This window comes from Poecilia mexicana, unplaced genomic scaffold (assembly GCF_051168715.1).
Source record: "Poecilia mexicana isolate PSO_F unplaced genomic scaffold, ASM5116871v1 scaffold_18, whole genome shotgun sequence".
Lineage (NCBI taxonomy): Eukaryota > Metazoa > Chordata > Actinopteri > Cyprinodontiformes > Poeciliidae > Poecilia > Poecilia mexicana.
In genome coordinates, this window is record NW_028263387.1 from 26,561,985 (window position 1) to 26,581,815 (window position 19,831).

Sequence of the window (19,831 nt, forward strand, 5' to 3'; positions counted from 1 at the left end):
AAATGTTGAAATATTAGAAATTTCTTTTAATTATTACTATTATAAATAATGCATTTGTTGTGGTTATTGAGAATCTGACATTTGATGCAGAAACAAATATTTAAAATAAATCTCATTATTGGAAGCAAGAGTACCCAAATTAAAATAATCTAATTTTACACATAACTTATTGGGAATAAAACTCTGAATGTGAGCTTAAATCAACAGCAGATAATCTGATCAACTCACCTTTTTTTAACGATTGCTGCTTTTATTGATCCATTTCTGAGGCTCCAGAAGCTGAAACTGGAGGTCACTGACAAACGGTGCTCAGGTTCGGCTGGTTCCTGAGCTCATCTGGTGAAATTAATGACGCCGCAGCTGTTTTACATGGATGACAACAAGCAAATGTTCATTAACAACTGGAAAAAAAAAATCAGCTGTCATATATTTGTTAAATCAATTCATTGTTTCTACTTTTCATACTTCAGGTTCATCTTGGAGAAACAAACAGAAGTTTGTAAATCATTAATCCAACATAATGAATGAAAAAACCTCTGAAAAGCATCTGGAGCTGCAGCCTGATCTGAATGTTTTATCTGGTATTTTTACAAACCAGTAGAGAAAAAGAAGAAACAAGTGATGAGATTTAATTTAATTTTATAAGAAAATGCACAGAAATAAATTGAAAATCAAATATTTTTTCTTTGTTTTGATTATTTCTGTATAGTTATAATCAGAAATGGGACAAAGAAAGAAAACGATTGGCAAACAGAAAAAGTTTCACTGTAAAAGTTAGAGGAACATTTCTGTGTTGGGAAGCAGATCATCAGTGAAGATGTTTAATTTGAAACAACGTGACGCTGCTGACGTCTCACGTCATCAACGTGTTTTATCTAGTGATCGTATGGAGTCCCAGAGATGCTGCAACATTTAAAACGCTCCTGTAAATTTACAGATATCTGAGTGTCCACATCTTCTCTAAAACTGTACCTTCAATTAGAAAATGCTTCTAGAGCCATAATATTTAAACGCATCATATTTAGATAGTAAAAATAATCAATGGAACCTGGCAGAACTTTCCCTAATGCAGAATCTGAAGATGTGAGATGGAAAAGGTTTTATACCCAGTAGATTTATTTTTCATATGAAACATTTTGGAACTATGTAGTTATTCACAAAGAATAAATTTGACACTTTCTATGTTAGTGATGTCATTTCTAGTAAATGTATCTCCTCATCGATAATGTGCAGGTTTGCAAATGCTTATTTCTAAAATTTAGATTTTTTTTTCCTAATCCTTTTTCATTATTACACAGAGTTGAATTTATTTGAGAGTCTCTGAAATGAGCAGCATCAGCTCTCCTCCTCCTCCTCCTCCTCCTCCTCCTCCTCCTGCTCCTCCTCCTTCTCTTTCTCCTCCTCCTCCCAGTCCGAACACAAACACATTTGTCTTTGTGTTCCACCAGGGGAAAAAATTCATTACAATTATATCCCAACGTTTGCATTTTCCATTACAGCTGAAGAACGACAGGATTCAAATGATCTGTGAAACTCAAACGATTCAAATAAAACGTCAACCGAGTGATGAAGATCTCCTCCTGTAGCCTCCTCCTCCTGTAACCTCCTCCACCTGTAACTTCCTCCTCCTGTAGCCTCCTCCTCCTGTAGCCTCCTCCTCCTGTAGCCTCCTCCACCTGTAACCTCCTCCACCTGTAACCTCCTCCTCCTGTAGCCTCCTCCACCTGTAACCTCCTCCTCCTGTAACCTCCTCCACCTGTAACCTCCTCCACCTGTAACCTCCTCCTCCTGTAACCTCCTCCACCTGTAACCTCCTCCACCTGTAACCTCCTCCTCCTGTAGCCTCCTCCACCTGTAACCTCCTCCTCCTGTAACCTCCTCCTCCTGTAACCTCCTCCTCCTGTAGCCTCCTCCACCTGTAACCTCCTCCTCCTGTAACCTCCTCCTCCTGTAGCCTCCTCCTCCTGTAACCTCCTCCTCCTGTAACCTCCTCCTCCTGTAGCCTCCTCCTCCTGTAACCTCCTCCACCTGTAACCTCCTCCTCCTGTAGCCTCCTCCACCTGTAACCTCCTCCTCCTGTAACCTCCTCCTCCTGTAACCTCCTCCTCCTGTAGCCTCCTCCACCTGTAACCTCCTCCACCTGTAACCTCCTCCTCCTGTAGCCTCCTCCACCTGTAACCTCCTCCACCTGTAACCTCCTCCTCCTGTAGCCTCCTCCACCTGTAACCTCCTCCTCCTGTAACCTCCTCCACCTGTAACCTCCTCCACCTGTAACCTCCACCTGTAACCTCCTCCTCCTGTAACCTCCTCCACCTGTAACCTCCTCCTCCTGTAGCCTCCTCCACCTGTAACCTCCTCCACCTGTAACCTCCTCCTCCTGTAGCCTCCTCCACCTGTAACCTCCTCCACCTGTAACCTCCTCCTCCTGTAACCTCCTCCACCTGTAACCTCCTCCTCCTGTAGCCTCCTCCACCTGTAACCTCCTCCACCTGTAACCTCCTCCACCTGTAACCTCCTCCTCCTGTAACCTCCTCCTCCTGTAGCCTCCTCCACCTGTAACCTCCTCCTGTAACCTCCTTCACCTGTAACCTCCTCCTGTAGCCTCCTCCACCTGTAACCTCCTCCACCTGTAACCTCCACCTGTAACCTCCTCCTCCTGTAACCTCCTCCACCTGTAACCTCCTCCTCCTGTAGCCTCCTCCACCTGTAACCTCCTCCACCTGTAACCTCCTCCTCCTGTAGCCTCCTCCACCTGTAACCTCCTCCACCTGTAACCTCCTCCTCCTGTAACCTCCTCCACCTGTAACCTCCTCCTCCTGTAGCCTCCTCCACCTGTAACCTCCTCCACCTGTAACCTCCTCCACCTGTAACCTCCTCCTCCTGTAACCTCCTCCATCTGTAGCCTCCTCCACCTGTAACCTCCTCCTGTAACCTCCTTCACCTGTAACCTCCTCCTGTAGCCTCCTCCACCTGTAACCTCCTCCTGTAACCTCCTCCACCTGTAACCTCCTCCTCCTGTAACCTCCTCCACCTGTAACCTCCTCCTCCTGTAACCTCCTCCACCTGTAACCTCCTCCTCCTGTAACCTCCTCCATCTGTAACCTCCTCCACCTGTAACCTCCTCCACCTGTAACCTCCTCCTCCTGTAGCCTCCTCCACCTGTAACCTCCTCCACCTGTAACCTCCTCCTCCTGTAGCCTCCTCCACCTGTAACCTCCTCCACCTGTAACCTCCTCCACCTGTAACCTCCTCCTCCTGTAACCTCCTCCTCCTGTAGCCTCCTCCATCTGTAGCCTCCTCCACCTGTAACCTCCTCCTGTAACCTCCTTCACCTGTAACCTCCTCCTGTAACCTCCTCCACCTGTAACCTCCTCCACCTGTAACCTCCTCCACCTGTAACCTCCTTCACCTGTAACCTCCTCCTGTAACCTCCTCCACCTGTAACCTCCTCCACCTGTAACCTCCTCCACCTGTAACCTCCTCCTCCTGTAACCTCCTCCACCTGTAACCTCCTCCTCCTGTAACCTCCTCCACCTGTAACCTCCTCCTCCTGTAGCCTCCTCCACCTGTAACCTCCTCCACCTGTAACCTCCTCCTCCTGTAACCTCCTCCTCCTGTAGCCTCCTCCATCTGTAGCCTCCTCCACCTGTAACCTCCTCCACCTGTAACCTCCTCCTCCTGTAACCTCCTCCTGTAACCTCCTCCACCTGTAACCTCCTCCTGTAACCTCCTCCATCTGTAACCTCCTCCTGTAACCTCCTCCACCTGTAACCTCCTCCTCCTGTAACCTCCTCCTGTAACCTCCTCCACCTGTAACCTCCTCCTGTAACCTCCTCCTCCTGTAACCTCCTCCTGTAACCTCCTCCACCTGTAACCTCCTCCTGTAACCTCCTCCGTCTGTAACCTCCTCCTCCTGTAGCCTCCTCCATCTGTAACCTCCTCCTCCTGTAGCCTCCTCCACCTGTAACCTCCTCCTCCTGTAACCTCCTCCTCCTGTAGCCTCCTCCATCTGTAGCCTCCTCCTCCTGTAGCCTCCTCCATCTGTAGCCTCCTCCACCTGTAACCTCCTCCTGTAACCTCCTCCACCTGTAACCTCCTCCTCCTGTAGCCTCCTCCACCTGTAACCTCCTCCACCTGTAACCTCCTCCTCCTGTAACCTCCTCCTCCTGTAGCCTCCTCCATCTGTAGCCTCCTCCACCTGTAACCTCCTCCACCTGTAACCTCCTCCTCCTGTAACCTCCTCCTGTAACCTCCTCCACCTGTAACCTCCTCCTGTAACCTCCTCCATCTGTAACCTCCTCCTGTAACCTCCTCCACCTGTAACCTCCTCCTCCTGTAACCTCCTCCTGTAACCTCCTCCACCTGTAACCTCCTCCTGTAACCTCCTCCTCCTGTAACCTCCTCCTGTAACCTCCTCCACCTGTAACCTCCTCCTGTAACCTCCTCCATCTGTAACCTCCTCCTCCTGTAGCCTCCTCCATCTGTAACCTCCTCCTCCTGTAGCCTCCTCCACCTGTAACCTCCTCCTCCTGTAACCTCCTCCTCCTGTAGCCTCCTCCATCTGTAGCCTCCTCCTCCTGTAGCCTCCTCCATCTGTAGCCTCCTCCACCTGTAACCTCCTCCTGTAACCTCCTCCACCTGTAGCCACTTTCCATTTATTTGTCAGAAAATGTTCTAATTTGCTGAGAAACAAACTGGAATATTTTCTCCAATGAGGCTCAGATTATTTTATTCTGTGTTTTTACAGCTAATCCATCTGTTGTGTCTGATGTCGGAAAAGAAACGTTTTTTCAGGCGTTATAATCAAACAACCAGCTGTATCTCAAAATGAAACCTAAATATATTCGCAGAAGAAAAACAGAACAACACGCCAACAATAAGACATCAGCAGCCGTATTCTGATTTCATTTATTAGGTGAATGGAGCCAGTAAATGTCACCATTTTACCATTAAAAATGTAAAACAATATGTCGTCAGTTCACAAAGCATCTTTAATCTATGAATGCACAATCTGTAATCTATACAACATTTTATTAAGCCCTTCTATTATTATCCTTTTAAATTATATCACCTTTATTGATTAATGCTGCATTGATAAAGTTAAAAGTGGTTATAATGGGTCTAACTTAGTTACAATAAACCAATAAATGTCAGAAATTGGTTGATCTCAACAGAAAGGGATCGAAGTCAAGTAGGTAAAAATTTAACATTTGATTGAAAACAACTGACATAAAGTTTGAGCCAATGTTGTTAAACTACAATTACTAGACTTTTGCCCCACAGACATCCAGTTTCCCTGCCCTCTGCAGGAAGAGCAGCGGTAAGACCAGACTGCTGGGCACCAGGAACCAGACTGAGCTCCATCCAGTTAAACAGTAAACATATTCAGAATCTGCTGCTACATTTTGTATAATGGTGGTAATCATGTTGGCCATGAACCTGAGGAGCAGAGTCCCTGTGATGATCACGATGGTGAGCAGAGCTCTCTTCTTTGATTGGTCGACCCGGTCTCTGGTCCCGCCAGGCCCTGGTCCAATCAGAGTGCAGAGAACCGAGAGGCTGCAGAAAACAAAAGCTACAGACGTGAAGGACAGAAGCAAAATATTGATGAGGGCAAAGGGAATCATTGTCTTTACAATCAGAACCATTATCACGAAGGAAACCAGCCAAACACATCCAACCGTGATGTTTCTGACTCTGACGCCTGCTGAGCCTTTAAGACGCAGGTAGAAGACGGGATGGACCACGGCCAGGTAGCGCTCCATACAGGTGAGCAGGTGGAACAGAGTCTGACCTGAAAAGAAAATCCCAAACATGCCACTTCCTGCCTTCTGGACACCTCCATTTTCAGTGATGGTGCCGAAGAGGTAAAACAAGTTTCCCAACATATTAAACAGGTCGAGGAAAACCACGTTGTAGGTGAGGATGTCGATGTGGCTCCACGTGGTGAAAGGAGCCATGAAACCGTCTTTCCTCCATCGCTGGTAACCGGTGGCAACGACGTAGAGGAAGAGAGGCAACAGGAGCACGTAAACAACCAGGAGGCTGATTATTACTGATATTATCTCAGGGGCAAAGCAGTAAGGAAACAGAGGATGGGTGAAGGAGTTGGACGAAGAGTTGGACGGTTGCTCCATTTGCTTTAGCATCTATAAACAGAAACATTGAATTTGACATCTTAGGTGGCAAAATAACCAAAAACAGCCCTGATGTCAGAGGAATTGGTGAACCACTTCACAAATATTAACATAAATCTGATTGGTGAGCATTCATATTCAGTCACTTCCCCCAAACTATCCAATTAGTAAAGAGAGTCTTTGTCCAAGACTCTGACCAATCCATTTGTTATCTGTTCATTAGTGAACCAACATGAAGCCCCAAATACAGATCTAACTCAGAATACATTTAATGTTTTGTACCTAAATCAAATTGGGAATTTGTTAAACAAAAATTAAAAGCAAAGGAAAACAAACTAAAACTAATATTTACAGTAACTGATCTGACTAAGCTTGATGAATTTTGCAAAGGATGAGCACAAATCTTGTGCAAAGCTGTAAAAGACAGCAGTAAAAAGTTGTTTTATTTTCTTCAACTAGAAAATACTCTGTTTTCTTCCTCTGGACTTGGTGGAACCAAAATGTGAAACTATAAAAAGCTTTGACAGCTTTAAGATATGATCCAGAGCAGCGACGTTAAATAAACATCTGCTGACTCAGCATCCACAGAAACGGTTCCCAAACATTACCTGATTACCTGAACTCAAATTACTGCAGCAACACAAGATGAAATAAAAGCTGAAGTCTGTCTGTGTAGATTTGATTAAAAACAAACTTCAGATTTGTAACAAACTCACCCTGCAGGACGGTTCTGGTCCTGGTTCTGGTTCTGGTTCTGGTCCTGGTTCTGGTCCTTTCCGTCTTCTTGCAGCTCCAGTCTCAAATGACCAACCTATATCTGTTACTTGTTTGTGTATGAGAGTCATGATGATGTATGCAGGTTATTTTGCATGTTTCAAATGAGCGATTGATTTATTGACCCCAAAGCCATAAGATGGAAAATGTATTAAAAGTAGAGCCTTCAAACACATCCAGCTTTTTTACAACCAAAGCTGGGGAGACACTTTCTTGTTTTATGTGCCAGATCTTAATTATAAAATATAATCCACAAAAGGAAGTGGAAAATTACAGCATTTCCTGGTATAAGTGTGTTTTCCTGGCAGGAAATTAACTTCAGGGAGTTTCTTTAAACCACCGTTTGCTATAACATTTTAAAACAAGGGACACATTTAGCAGTAAATGTATTTATTTAAATCATTTCATTACCCAAAGAGCTAACTCTCACCCAGCTAACTCCTTCCTCTGACCCTGAACCAGAACTCTGTCCAATGTGTGCAGAGATTCCTAAACATATTCATATTTATTGCTTTACTTGCTTCTGTTGCTTCCACCAGTTTCCTTTTTACAGTCAAACTTCTCCATCAACTCTGTGCTCTGCTCTGCCTGTGCAGTTTACTTCTTCTACTGGGTTCAATATTAATCCTGTTTAGTTTGAGCACTGCTGCCCCCTAGTGGCAGCTTCTCTTTACTTCCCAGAGGGTCGTCGTCTTGATAAGTGCTGCTGTAAAATGTTTTCTTTAGTTTCTGCTGAGCATAAAAAGCCATTTTTCTGGAATGATTACGAAACAACCAGCTGGAAGTCATGATGAAGCTCAAATATCTTTACAGAAATAAGATTAGAAGAAACAGAACAAATCTACAAATAAACCGAGGAAATCAGAAGCATTATGTTCATTTTATTTATAAATAATTGATCAAATGAACCAATAAATGTCACCATCTCACCATTCCAAAAGGACACCATTACATCATGCAACTATGATCTATGATCCCCATAACCTATGATTGAAAATGTATAACTGGAGTCTACAGAAGCCATTTTCTCACTTTTCATTACTGTTTTTATCAGGTTTGCCTCTTTCAATGATGTTCTTGCAGTAATGTTGAAAGTTTCCTCTTAAGACTTTCTTTGCAGGATCTAACTCGGTTACAGGCTGATGAGGAAAACGAAGCAACTCAATAACGTTTCAATTAATGTTTGAATTTTGTCTGTTTCATGAATTTAAGTCACACAGGAGAATTTTCTTCCAAAAAAAAAAAATGACCTTTGATTTGAGCCAACGTTAATATTAAACAAACATGTTGCTTCACCTGACATTTGCCCCAGAGGGGGGTAGTTTCCCTGCCCTCTGCAGAAGGAGCAGAGGTAACACCAGACTGCTGGGCACCGAGAACCACAGTGCAGACCAAGCAATCAAACAATAAGCAGATGAAAACTTTACAAGTTGTTGAATTGTGGAGCTGATCATGGTACTCATGAACCTGAGGAACAGAGTGGCAGTGATGATCATGATGGTGTTCAGAGCTCTCTTCTTTGATTGGTCAATCCGGTCTCTGCCAGGCCCTGGACCAATCAGAGCACAGAGAACCGAGAGGCTGCAGAAACCAAAAGCTACAGACGTGAAGGACAGAAGCAAAACATTGATGATAGCGAAGGAAATAAGGCGCTTTATAATCAGAACCACTATCACGAAGGAAATCATCCAAACACATCCAACCGTGATGTTTCTGACCCTGACACCTGCTGAGCCTTTAAAGCGCAGGTAGAAGACGGGATGGACGACGGCCAGGTAGCGCTCCATACAGGTGAGCAGGTGGAACAGAGTCTGACCTGAAAAGAAAATCCCAAACATGCAGCTTCCTGCCATCCGTACGCCTGTGTTTTTAGTGACGACACCAAAAAAGAACAAGAAGCTCCCCAACGTATTGAGCAGGTCAATCAGCACCACGTTGTAGGTGAAGATGTCGATGTGGCTCCACGTGGTGAAAGGAGCCATGAAACCGTCTTTCCTCCATCGCTGGTAACCGGTGGCAACGACGTAGAGGAAGAGAGGCAACAGGAGCACGTAAACAACCAGGAGGCTGATTATTACTGATATTATCTCAGGGGCAAAGCAGTAAGGAAACAGAGGATGGGTGAAGGAGTTGGACGAAGAGTTGGACGGTTGCTCCATTTGCTTTAGCATCTATAAACAGAAACATTGAATTTGACATCTTAGGTGGCAAAATAACCAAAAACAGCCCTGATGTCAGAGGAATTGGTGAACCACTTCACAAATATTAACATAAATCTGATTGGTGAGCATTCATATTCAGTCACTTCCCCCAAACTATCCAATTAGTAAAGAGAGTCTTTGTCCAAGACTCTGACCAATCCATTTGTTATCTGTTCATTAGTGAACCAACATGAAGCCCCAAATACAGATCTAACTCAGAATACATTTAATGTTTTGTACCTAAATCAAATTGGGAATTTGTTAAACAAAAATTAAAAGCAAAGGAAAACAAACTAAAACTAATATTTACAGTAACTGATCTGACTAAGCTTGATGAATTTTGCAAAGGATGAGCACAAATCTTGTGCAAAGCTGTAAAAGACAGCAGTAAAAAGTTGTTTTATTTTCTTCAACTAGAAAATACTCTGTTTTCTTCCTCTGGACTTGGTGGAACCAAAATGTGAAACTATAAAAAGCTTTGACAGCTTTAAGATATGATCCAGAGCAGCGACGTTAAATAAACATCTGCTGACTCAGCATCCACAGAAACGGTTCCCAAACATTACCTGATTACCTGAACTCAAATTACTGCAGCAACACAAGATGAAATAAAAGCTGAAGTCTGTCTGTGTAGATTTGATTAAAAACAAACTTCAGATTTGTAACAAACTCACCCTGCAGGACGGTTCTGGTCCTGGTTCTGGTTCTGGTTCTGGTCCTGGTTCTGGTCCTTTCCGTCTTCTTGCAGCTCCAGTCTCAAATGACCAACCTATATCTGTTACTTGTTTGTGTATGAGAGTCATGATGATGTATGCAGGTTATTTTGCATGTTTCAAATGAGCGATTGATTTATTGACCCCAAAGCCATAAGATGGAAAATGTATTAAAAGTAGAGCCTTCAAACACATCCAGCTTTTTTACAACCAAAGCTGGGGAGACACTTTCTTGTTTTATGTGCCAGATCTTAATTATAAAATATAATCCACAAAAGGAAGTGGAAAATTACAGCATTTCCTGGTATAAGTGTGTTTTCCTGGCAGGAAATTAACTTCAGGGAGTTTCTTTAAACCACCGTTTGCTATAACATTTTAAAACAAGGGACACATTTAGCAGTAAATGTATTTATTTAAATCATTTCATTACCCAAAGAGCTAACTCTCACCCAGCTAACTCCTTCCTCTGACCCTGAACCAGAACTCTGTCCAATGTGTGCAGAGATTCCTAAACATATTCATATTTATTGCTTTACTTGCTTCTGTTGCTTCCACCAGTTTCCTTTTTACAGTCAAACTTCTCCATCAACTCTGTGCTCTGCTCTGCCTGTGCAGTTTACTTCTTCTACTGGGTTCAATATTAATCCTGTTTAGTTTGAGCACTGCTGCCCCCTAGTGGCAGCTTCTCTTTACTTCCCAGAGGGTCGTCGTCTTGATAAGTGCTGCTGTAAAATGTTTTCTTTAGTTTCTGCTGAGCATAAAAAGCCATTTTTCTGGAATGATTACGAAACAACCAGCTGGAAGTCATGATGAAGCTCAAATATCTTTACAGAAATAAGATTAGAAGAAACAGAACAAATCTACAAATAAACCGAGGAAATCAGAAGCATTATGTTCATTTTATTTATAAATAATTGATCAAATGAACCAATAAATGTCACCATCTCACCATTCCAAAAGGACACCATTACATCATGCAACTATGATCTATGATCCCCATAACCTATGATTGAAAATGTATAACTGGAGTCTACAGAAGCCATTTTCTCACTTTTCATTACTGTTTTTATCAGGTTTGCCTCTTTCAATGATGTTCTTGCAGTAATGTTGAAAGTTTCCTCTTAAGACTTTCTTTGCAGGATCTAACTCGGTTACAGGCTGATGAGGAAAACGAAGCAACTCAATAACGTTTCAATTAATGTTTGAATTTTGTCTGTTTCATGAATTTAAGTCACACAGGAGAATTTTCTTCCAAAAAAAAAAAATGACCTTTGATTTGAGCCAACGTTAATATTAAACAAACATGTTGCTTCACCTGACATTTGCCCCAGAGGGGGGTAGTTTCCCTGCCCTCTGCAGAAGGAGCAGAGGTAACACCAGACTGCTGGGCACCGAGAACCACAGTGCAGACCAAGCAATCAAACAATAAGCAGATGAAAACTTTACAAGTTGTTGAATTGTGGAGCTGATCATGGTACTCATGAACCTGAGGAACAGAGTGGCAGTGATGATCATGATGGTGTTCAGAGCTCTCTTCTTTGATTGGTCAATCCGGTCTCTGCCAGGCCCTGGACCAATCAGAGCACAGAGAACCGAGAGGCTGCAGAAACCAAAAGCTACAGACGTGAAGGACAGAAGCAAAACATTGATGATAGCGAAGGAAATAAGGCGCTTTATAATCAGAACCACTATCACGAAGGAAATCATCCAAACACATCCAACCGTGATGTTTCTGACCCTGACACCTGCTGAGCCTTTAAAGCGCAGGTAGAAGACGGGATGGACGACGGCCAGGTAGCGCTCCATACAGGTGAGCAGGTGGAACAGAGTCTGACCTGAAAAGAAAATCCCAAACATGCAGCTTCCTGCCATCCGTACGCCTGTGTTTTTAGTGACGACACCAAAAAAGAACAAGAAGCTCCCCAACGTATTGAGCAGGTCAATCAGCACCACGTTGTAGGTGAAGATGTCGATGTGGCTCCACGTGGTGAACGGAGCCATGAAACCGTCTTTCCTCCATCGCTGGTAACCGACGGCGACGACGTAGAGGAAGAGAGGCAACAGGAGCACGTAAACAACCAGGAGGCTTTTCATGATGGCCGTTATCTCAGGGCTGACGCACGATTCATGGTGCAGAGGGATGGAGGAGTTAGGAGGCAGCGACATGATGTCTGAAAATGAAAAGGAAACATTAAAACTGCAAATATAAATGGAAGATATTTTAACTGACATTTCATGAGCTCACTTAAGGCCTAAGGTTCTTGGTGAAAACCTTTCATCTCAATGTGAAAGATTTTTCCTAAAAAGACGTCATTAGGAGCCAATTATAATTTTATGATTTATTGAAAATGAAAGAATGATTTGACTCAGGGGTTTGGAAGCAAAGAGATCTAAAGGTTGCAGGAAACCATCCCATGAGGCCTGGAGGGTCAGACCACTGGTGTAGATCAAAGTATATCAATGTGTTTGATCGGCTTAGTCAAAACCTAGATTTAAATCCAACTGTGAATTTGAATCTTTACAAAAACTCGTTAGTAAAAAATAGAAGGAAATTTCTGTTTGTAGATTTTTATATGTAAAGTTGGTAGAGATGTAACTGCAGATGGAGAATTTGAATCGAAATAATCTGATTTTTATTAGTAAAACATTTGAAACCACATATTTCTTTTCTTCTACTTCACAAGTATGAACTCTGCTTCTTTAAACTAAACCTGGAAGAAACCAAGAGGCAAAATATGAAAAGCTTGATAGTTTGTAGAGAATGTGTTTAGTTGTTTTATGGTTTTTCTCCTGTTGCATCATGTTATCAGACAAATATAATTAAACACAGTGACGAACCCTAAGAGATCAAAAACTGTTCATATTCTTAGGCAATCTTAATAAATTAGTACAGAAAATACATTTAAATGATTACTTTGACACAACAAGAAGCTAAAACACTTTTTAGAATTAAATTTAACTGGATAAGCTTCAGATTTGACGCACCTGGTCAGACGGCTTTGGTTCTCGTGGTCTGCTCAGAGTTTCAGTCTCATCAAAGTTTCTGTCCAGCCTGCATGTCAGAATGACAGAAGAGCTTTTTGCATGTTTCACCCAGGATCATGATTTACAGCGAGAAGGCAAACGTTTTCCAGCAGGGCCCTCAACCACACCGAGTTATTCATCTTCAGCCTTGAGCCACAAAACACAAAGCATATGCAAAATTACTGCATATTCTGGATTTAGTGAGTTTTTCCATGAACTGCTAAAGTGTAGTTCATGGAAATTTTCAAAACTAAATTTTGTGATAAAATATTGAAAAGAAGAATGTCAGTGGCTGGAAATAGTATGAACAAAGTTTCAGCTTTTCAGCCCTTAAAGATTTTAGTAAAATATTTCTGTAAATCAACGTTGAGGTCGACTAGAAGTGCATTAAAAACTTACAGAGCAAAAAAAGGAAAATCTAATCAAATTTTCCATTTGAATTGTTCCAAACTGCCTTTGGCCGGTTCAGTACGAGTCCAGCAGCAGGTTTTAAAGGTTTCTCCAAAACCCGGCCTTCTGGACGGACAGGAGTTATGACCACTTCCTGTTTTGTGGCGAAGAATTTGTGAGGACTTCCTGTAGCTGTTGGATCTTTGTGAACCGAGATACGGAGGAAACGGACTCCGTTAGCAAATAGATTACATGACTTTGTTGACCGGACTCTTGTCTAACTTGACCTCTGACCTCGTGAAGCCGATCCCGTGTTTGACAGTTTTCAACGCTTTTTAAATCCCTGAGAAACACACGGACCTCATGCTGCGTGAAATGAGTAGGAATTTAATGTATTTATGTAGAAAACAGTTTCATTTATCTTCTAAAAACATTCATATAATTTCCTGAAGTGGAAAATTACAGCATTTCCTGGTATAAGTGTGTTTTCCTGGCAGGAAATTAACTTCAGGGAGTTTCTTTAAACCACCGTTTGCTATAACATTTTAAAACAAGGGACACATTTAGCAGTAAATGTATTTATTTAAATCATTTCATTATCCAAAGAGCTAACTCTCACCCAGCTAACTCCTTCCTCTGACCCTGAACCAGAACTCTGTCCAATGTGTGCAGAGATTCCTAAACATATTCATATTTATTGCTTTACTTGATTCTGTTGCTTCCACCAGTTTCCTTTTTACAGTCAAACTTCTCCATCAACTCTGTGCTCTGCTCTGCCTGTGCAGTTTACTTCTTCTACTGGGTTCAATATTAATCCTGTTTAGTTTGAGCACTGCTGCCCCCTAGTGGCAGCTTCTCTTTACTTCCCAGAGGGTCGTCGTCTTGATAAGTGCTGCTGTAAAATGTTTTCTTTAGTTTCTGCTGAGCATAAAAAGCCATTTTTCTGGAATGATTACGAAACAACCAGCTGGAAGTCATGATGAAGCTCAAATATCTTTACAGAAATAAGATTAGAAGAAACAGAACAAATCTACAAATAAACAGAGGAAATCAGAAGCATTATGTTCATTTTATTTATAAATAATTGATCAAATGAACCAATAAATGTCACCATCTCACCATTCCAAAAGGACACCATTACATCATGCAACTATGATCTATGATCCCCATAACCTATGATTGAAAATGTATAACTGGAGTCTACAGAAGCCATTTTCTCACTTTTCATTTCTGTTTTTATCAGGTTTGCCTCTTTCAATGATGTTCTTGCAGTAATGTTGAAAGTTTCCTCTTAAGACTTTAAAGTCTTTGCAGGATCTAACTCAGTTACTGGCTGATGAGGAAAAATGACCTTAGATTTGAGCCAAAGTTGACATTTAACAAACATGTTGCTACACCTGACATTTGCCCCAGAGGGGGGTAGTTTCCCTGCCCTCTGCAGAAGGAGCAGAGGTAACACCAGACTGCTGGGCACCGAGAACCACAGTGCAGACCAACCAATCAAACAATAAGCAGATGAAAACTTTACAAGGCTTTGAATTATGGAGCTGATCATGGTACTCATGAACCTGAGGAACAGAGTGGCAGTGATGATCATGATGGTGTTCAGAGCTCTCTTCTTTGATTGGTCAATCCGGTCTCTGCCAGGCCCTGGACCAATCAGAGCACAGAGAACCGAGAGGCTGCAGAAACCAAAAGCTACAGACGTGAAGGACAGAAGCAAAATATTGATGGTAGTGAAGGAAAGATCCGTCTGTATAATCAGAACCACTATCAGAATGGAAACCAGCCAAACACATTCAACCGTGATGTTTCTGACTCTGACGCCTGCTGAGCCTTTAAGACGCAGGTAGAAGACGGGATGGACGACGGCCAGGTAGCGCTCCATACAGGTGAGCAGGTGGAACAGAGTCTGACCTGATATGAACATCCCAAACATGCAGCTTCCTGCCTTCTGGACACCTGTGTTTTTAGTGACGACACCAGAAAAGTACAAGAAGCTCCCCAACGTATTGAGCAGGTCGAGGAAAACCACGTTGTAGGTGAAGATGTCGATGTGGCTCCATGTGGTGAACGGAGCCATGAAACCGTCTTTCCTCCATCGCTGGTAACCGACGGCAACGACATAGAGGAAGAGAGGCAACAGGAGCACGTAAACAACCAGGAGGCTTTCCATGATGGCCGTTATCTCAGGGCTGACGCACGATTCATGGTGCAGAGGGATGGAGGAGTTAGGAGGCAGCGACATGATGTCTGAAAATGAAAAGGAAACATTAAAACTGCAAATATAAATGGAAGATATTTCAGGAGACGCTTATAGTTTTAAGATTCATTGAAAATGAAAGAATGATTTGACTCAGGGGTTTGGAAGCAAAGAGATCTAAAGGTTGCAGGAAACCATCCCATGAGGCCTGGAGGGTCAGACCACTGGTGTAGATCAAAGTATATCAATGTGTTTGATCGGCTTAGTCAAAACCTAGATTTAAATCCAACTGTGAATTTGAATCTTTACAAAAACTCGTTAGTAAAAAATAGAAGGAAATTTCTGTTTGTAGATTTTTATATGTAAAGTTGGTAGAGATGTAACTGCAGATGGAGAATTTGAATCGAAATAATCTGATTTTTATTAGTAAAACATTTGAAACCACATATTTCTTTTCTTCTACTTCACAAGTATGAACTCTGCTTCTTTAAACTAAACCTGGAAGAAACCAAGAGGCAAAATATGAAAAGCTTGATAGTTTGTAGAGAATGTGTTTAGTTGTTTTATGGTTTTTCTCCTGTTGCAGGTAAACCTGCATCATGTTATCAGACAAATATAATTAAACACAGTGACAAACCCTAAGAGATCAAAAATTGTTCATATTCTTAGGCAATCTTAATAAATTAGTACAGAAAATACATTTAAATGATTACTTTGACACAACAAGAAGCTAAAACACTTTTTAGAATCAAATTTAACTGGATAAGCTTCAGATTGGTTAAAAACTCACCTGGTCAGACGGATCTGGTTCTCGTGGTCTTCTCAGAGTTTCAGTCTCAGTTTCTGTCCAGCCTGCATGGATTACCTGTTTATGTCCGAGTGTCTCGATGACAGAAGAAGGTTTTTGCATGTTTCACTCAGGATCATGATTTATGTCTCCCTCACAACGAGAAGGCAAACATTTTACAGCAGGGCCCTCAATCACATCTAGTTATTCAATCTTACAACCAGAAACCATAATCCACAAAATACAAAGCATATGCAAAATTACAGCATAATCTGGTTTTAATGAGTTTTTCCATGAACTACAAAAGAACGTCAGTGGCTGGAAATAGTAAATGTATGAACATAAATGTATTTCTGCTTTTCAGCCCTCATCTTAAAGATTTAAATAAAATATTTCTGTAAATCAACGTTGAGGTTGACTAGAAATGAATTAAAAACTTACAGAGCAAAAAAAGAATATCAAATTTTCTATTTGGATTATCCCAAACTGCCTTCGGTCCGGTTCAGTATGAGTCCAGCAGCACGTCTTAAAAGCTTGGACAGAATCCGGCCTTCTGGACGGGAGTTATGGCCACTTCCTGTTTTGTGTCGAAGAATCTGTGAGGACTTCCTGTAGCTGTTGGGACTTTGTGAACCGAGTCTTCTCAAATTAAATTTGACTTTCTCAGCTGGACTCTTGTCTAACTTGACCTCTGACCTCTGAAGCCGATCCATTGGTCAACAGGGATCAATGCTTTTTGTATCCCTGAGCAACACACTGACCTCATGCTGCATCTGCTGACTGAAAGTTGATTTATGCACGGATTTAATATATTTATGTAGAAAACAGTTTTATTTATATTCTAAAAACATTCATATAATAAACATTTGATCTTCTGCAGAGAAACCTCTACGTTTTGATTTATTTTTGCAGTTAGATTATCTGAAACTAGATATTTTCTTACATTTGTTCACCGATAAACCAGACCAAACCTTTTCTGCTCAGTTATTTCTATATTCTAAATACCAGAATAATGAGAGATTTGTTTGACTTTTTTTCAAATTCAGAAATCTGCAGACACTTAGTTATGTCCAGGTTTTGTAGCCGCTGTTTTCTCAACATCTGAGTTAAATTGAAACATGTTGCACACAATGAATGAAGTAAAGAATCGGTGGTTTTGCTGGTTTTTTATTGAGGACGATTGTTAAACAATCAGCATCTCCATTAATTATCAGCCGTTACACTGAATTCTCTTTGACATGATTCAAAATAAATATTTACAACCTGACAAATTATTCCACCTTAGCTCACTTCTAGCACACAAACTATTATAGCAGCATTTTTCTGTAAGTGCTGCTAGCTTACGCAAACCAACAAACATCTGACTGATTTCAAACAGGTCTTCAAAAGAGGCCAGAAGGTGGCGCTGTGGTGTTAGAAAAGAAGTTTAGTTAGAAACTAACGTTTTGTTTTTCAGTTATTTTTAGGAGCTACACCTGGCCTGGCGTCTGATTGGCTGAGGTTTCTTCCTGGAGGAAGACATCGGCTGACATGATGCTGCCATCACCCAACCGTTCTCCCTCTCCGTTTCATGTCCATGAACATGGACAGTTCTCCTGATCGTTGACCTGTTGTTGTGTCTCTGCTCTGCCTTCTCTCAGCTCCGGTCGGTCTGCTGGTTCTGAGCCCGGTTCTGGTTCTGCTGGAGGTTTCCTCCTGTTAGAAGGGAGTTCTTCCTCTCCACTGTCGCTACATGCATGTTCTGGATGAAGGTAAACACAAGCGATTTGCTGTCGCCCCCTGCTGGTCAGATGGAGTGAATGGAGTGAAAGTAACGACTCTATACAATCTGCTGGGTTTTATTTGGGACAAACTTTTTAAACTGCTTTATAATTAACCACAGCCAATCAGAACGCCAGGCCAGGTGTAGAATCTATAGAGAGAAAAATAACTTAGGAAACAAAATCAGTTGAAATTAAATGACAAACAGCAGCATAAATACAGACAGATCACAATAAACCAGTTTAAGCCATCAATGCCATAACCATGGTAACGCTAAAATGATGCAAACATCGTCAAAAATCAATAAACATTCAATTCTAACATTTAACTCTGAAATTGGAAGACATTTTAAATATCTAAAATAAATAAATAGAACAAATAAAATTAATTAAGTCTCTAATCTGTTTATTCTAGTTTGTTGTGATTATTTCACACTTGCACACTCTCTGAACTGAGAACCAACTGCATAACCTCACATTTAACAGAGGAAATAGTTTGATGGTGTCTTTGGTTCAAGCATTTATGAAGGTTAATATATTTACTTGACATTTGCCCCAGAGGGGGGTAGTTTCCCTGCCCTCTGCAGAAGGAGCAGAGGTAACACCAGACTGCTGGGCACCGAGAACCACATTGAAGACCAACCAATCAGACAAGAATCATCTCCAAGATGACTTTGAATCACAGAGCTGATCAAGATGCTGGCGAACCTGATGAAGAGAGTTCCAGAGATTATGATAACCTTGTGGAAAGCTTTCTCCTTCAGCTGGTCAGCCCTGACCCTGGTCCTGTCCCGCTGTCCAGGCCCTGGACGGACCAGAGCGCTGAGAACAGAGATGTTACAGACAGCAAAAGCTACAGACATAAAGAACACAATCAATCCATTGATAGCGGAATAGGAAATAACGCGCTGTAAAATCAGAACCATTATCAGAATGGAAACCAGCCAAACACATCCAACCGTGATGTTTCTGACCCTGACGCCTGCTGAGCCTTTAAGACGCAGGTAGACGACGGGATGGACGACGGCCAGGTAGCGCTCCATACAGGTGAGCAGGTGGAACAGAGACTGTCCCAAAAAGTAAGTGTTAAATATGCCATCTCCTGCCAGCTGAACACCTGGGCTCTCAGTGACGGCGCCAAGAAAGTAGAGCAAAGTCGCAAATATATTAAACAGGTCGAGGAAAACCACGTTGTAGGTGAAGATGTCGATGTGGCTCCACGCTGTGAAAGGAGCCATGAAACCGTCTGTCCTCCATCGCTGGTAACCAACGGCGACGACGTAGAGGAAGAGAGGCAACAGGAGCACGTAAACAACCAGGAGGCTTTTCATTACTGATAATGTCTGAGAGGCAGTGCAGAACACAAGCAGAGGACGGAGGGACGAGTTGGACGAGTTGGACGGCAGCAACATTTGAATCGATGTCTGAAAATGAAAAGGAAAGAAACATTAACAGCTGAAAATATAAGATCACTGCCTAAACCATGAAGTCTCACCAAGTTCGCTTGGAGCCACTTTTAGTCTCAGGATTCTTGAAGAATAAGATCCTGATGATTTGACTCTGTGTTCTGAAGCGAAGACGCTCTGCTGGATCCCGTCCCTCCAGACCGCTGGGTCAGAGCAGTGACTGAATGGCTTAGTCAAAGTCTACATCTAAATCAAACAGTGAATTTGTAAAAACAATATAAGATCTTTACTGAATCTGAGTTTGGAAATTGAGGATAAATTTCAGTTTATTGAGTTTCTTCATGTGCAGATCTGGAGGAGACGCGGCTGCAGACGGGGCTGCTGGGAAATGTGGTTCTATCACCTGACAGTCAGATTGTTTCTGATCTGTACTGGT

At 42.2% G+C, this 19,831-nt stretch overlaps 1 long non-coding RNA gene across 1 annotated transcript; it reads right to left on the reverse strand.

The window, feature by feature from the left end:
* Nucleotides 1-10,705: 10,705 nt before the first annotated feature.
* Nucleotides 10,706-12,884, reverse strand: LOC106903911 (uncharacterized). The gene is made up of 2 exons (XR_001414779.2): nt 12,811-12,884; nt 10,706-11,996 (listed from the first exon to the last, which is right to left on the reverse strand). It is a non-coding gene; the product is annotated as an uncharacterized LOC106903911 (long non-coding RNA).
* Between the last annotated feature and the right edge of the window lie 6,947 nt (nt 12,885-19,831).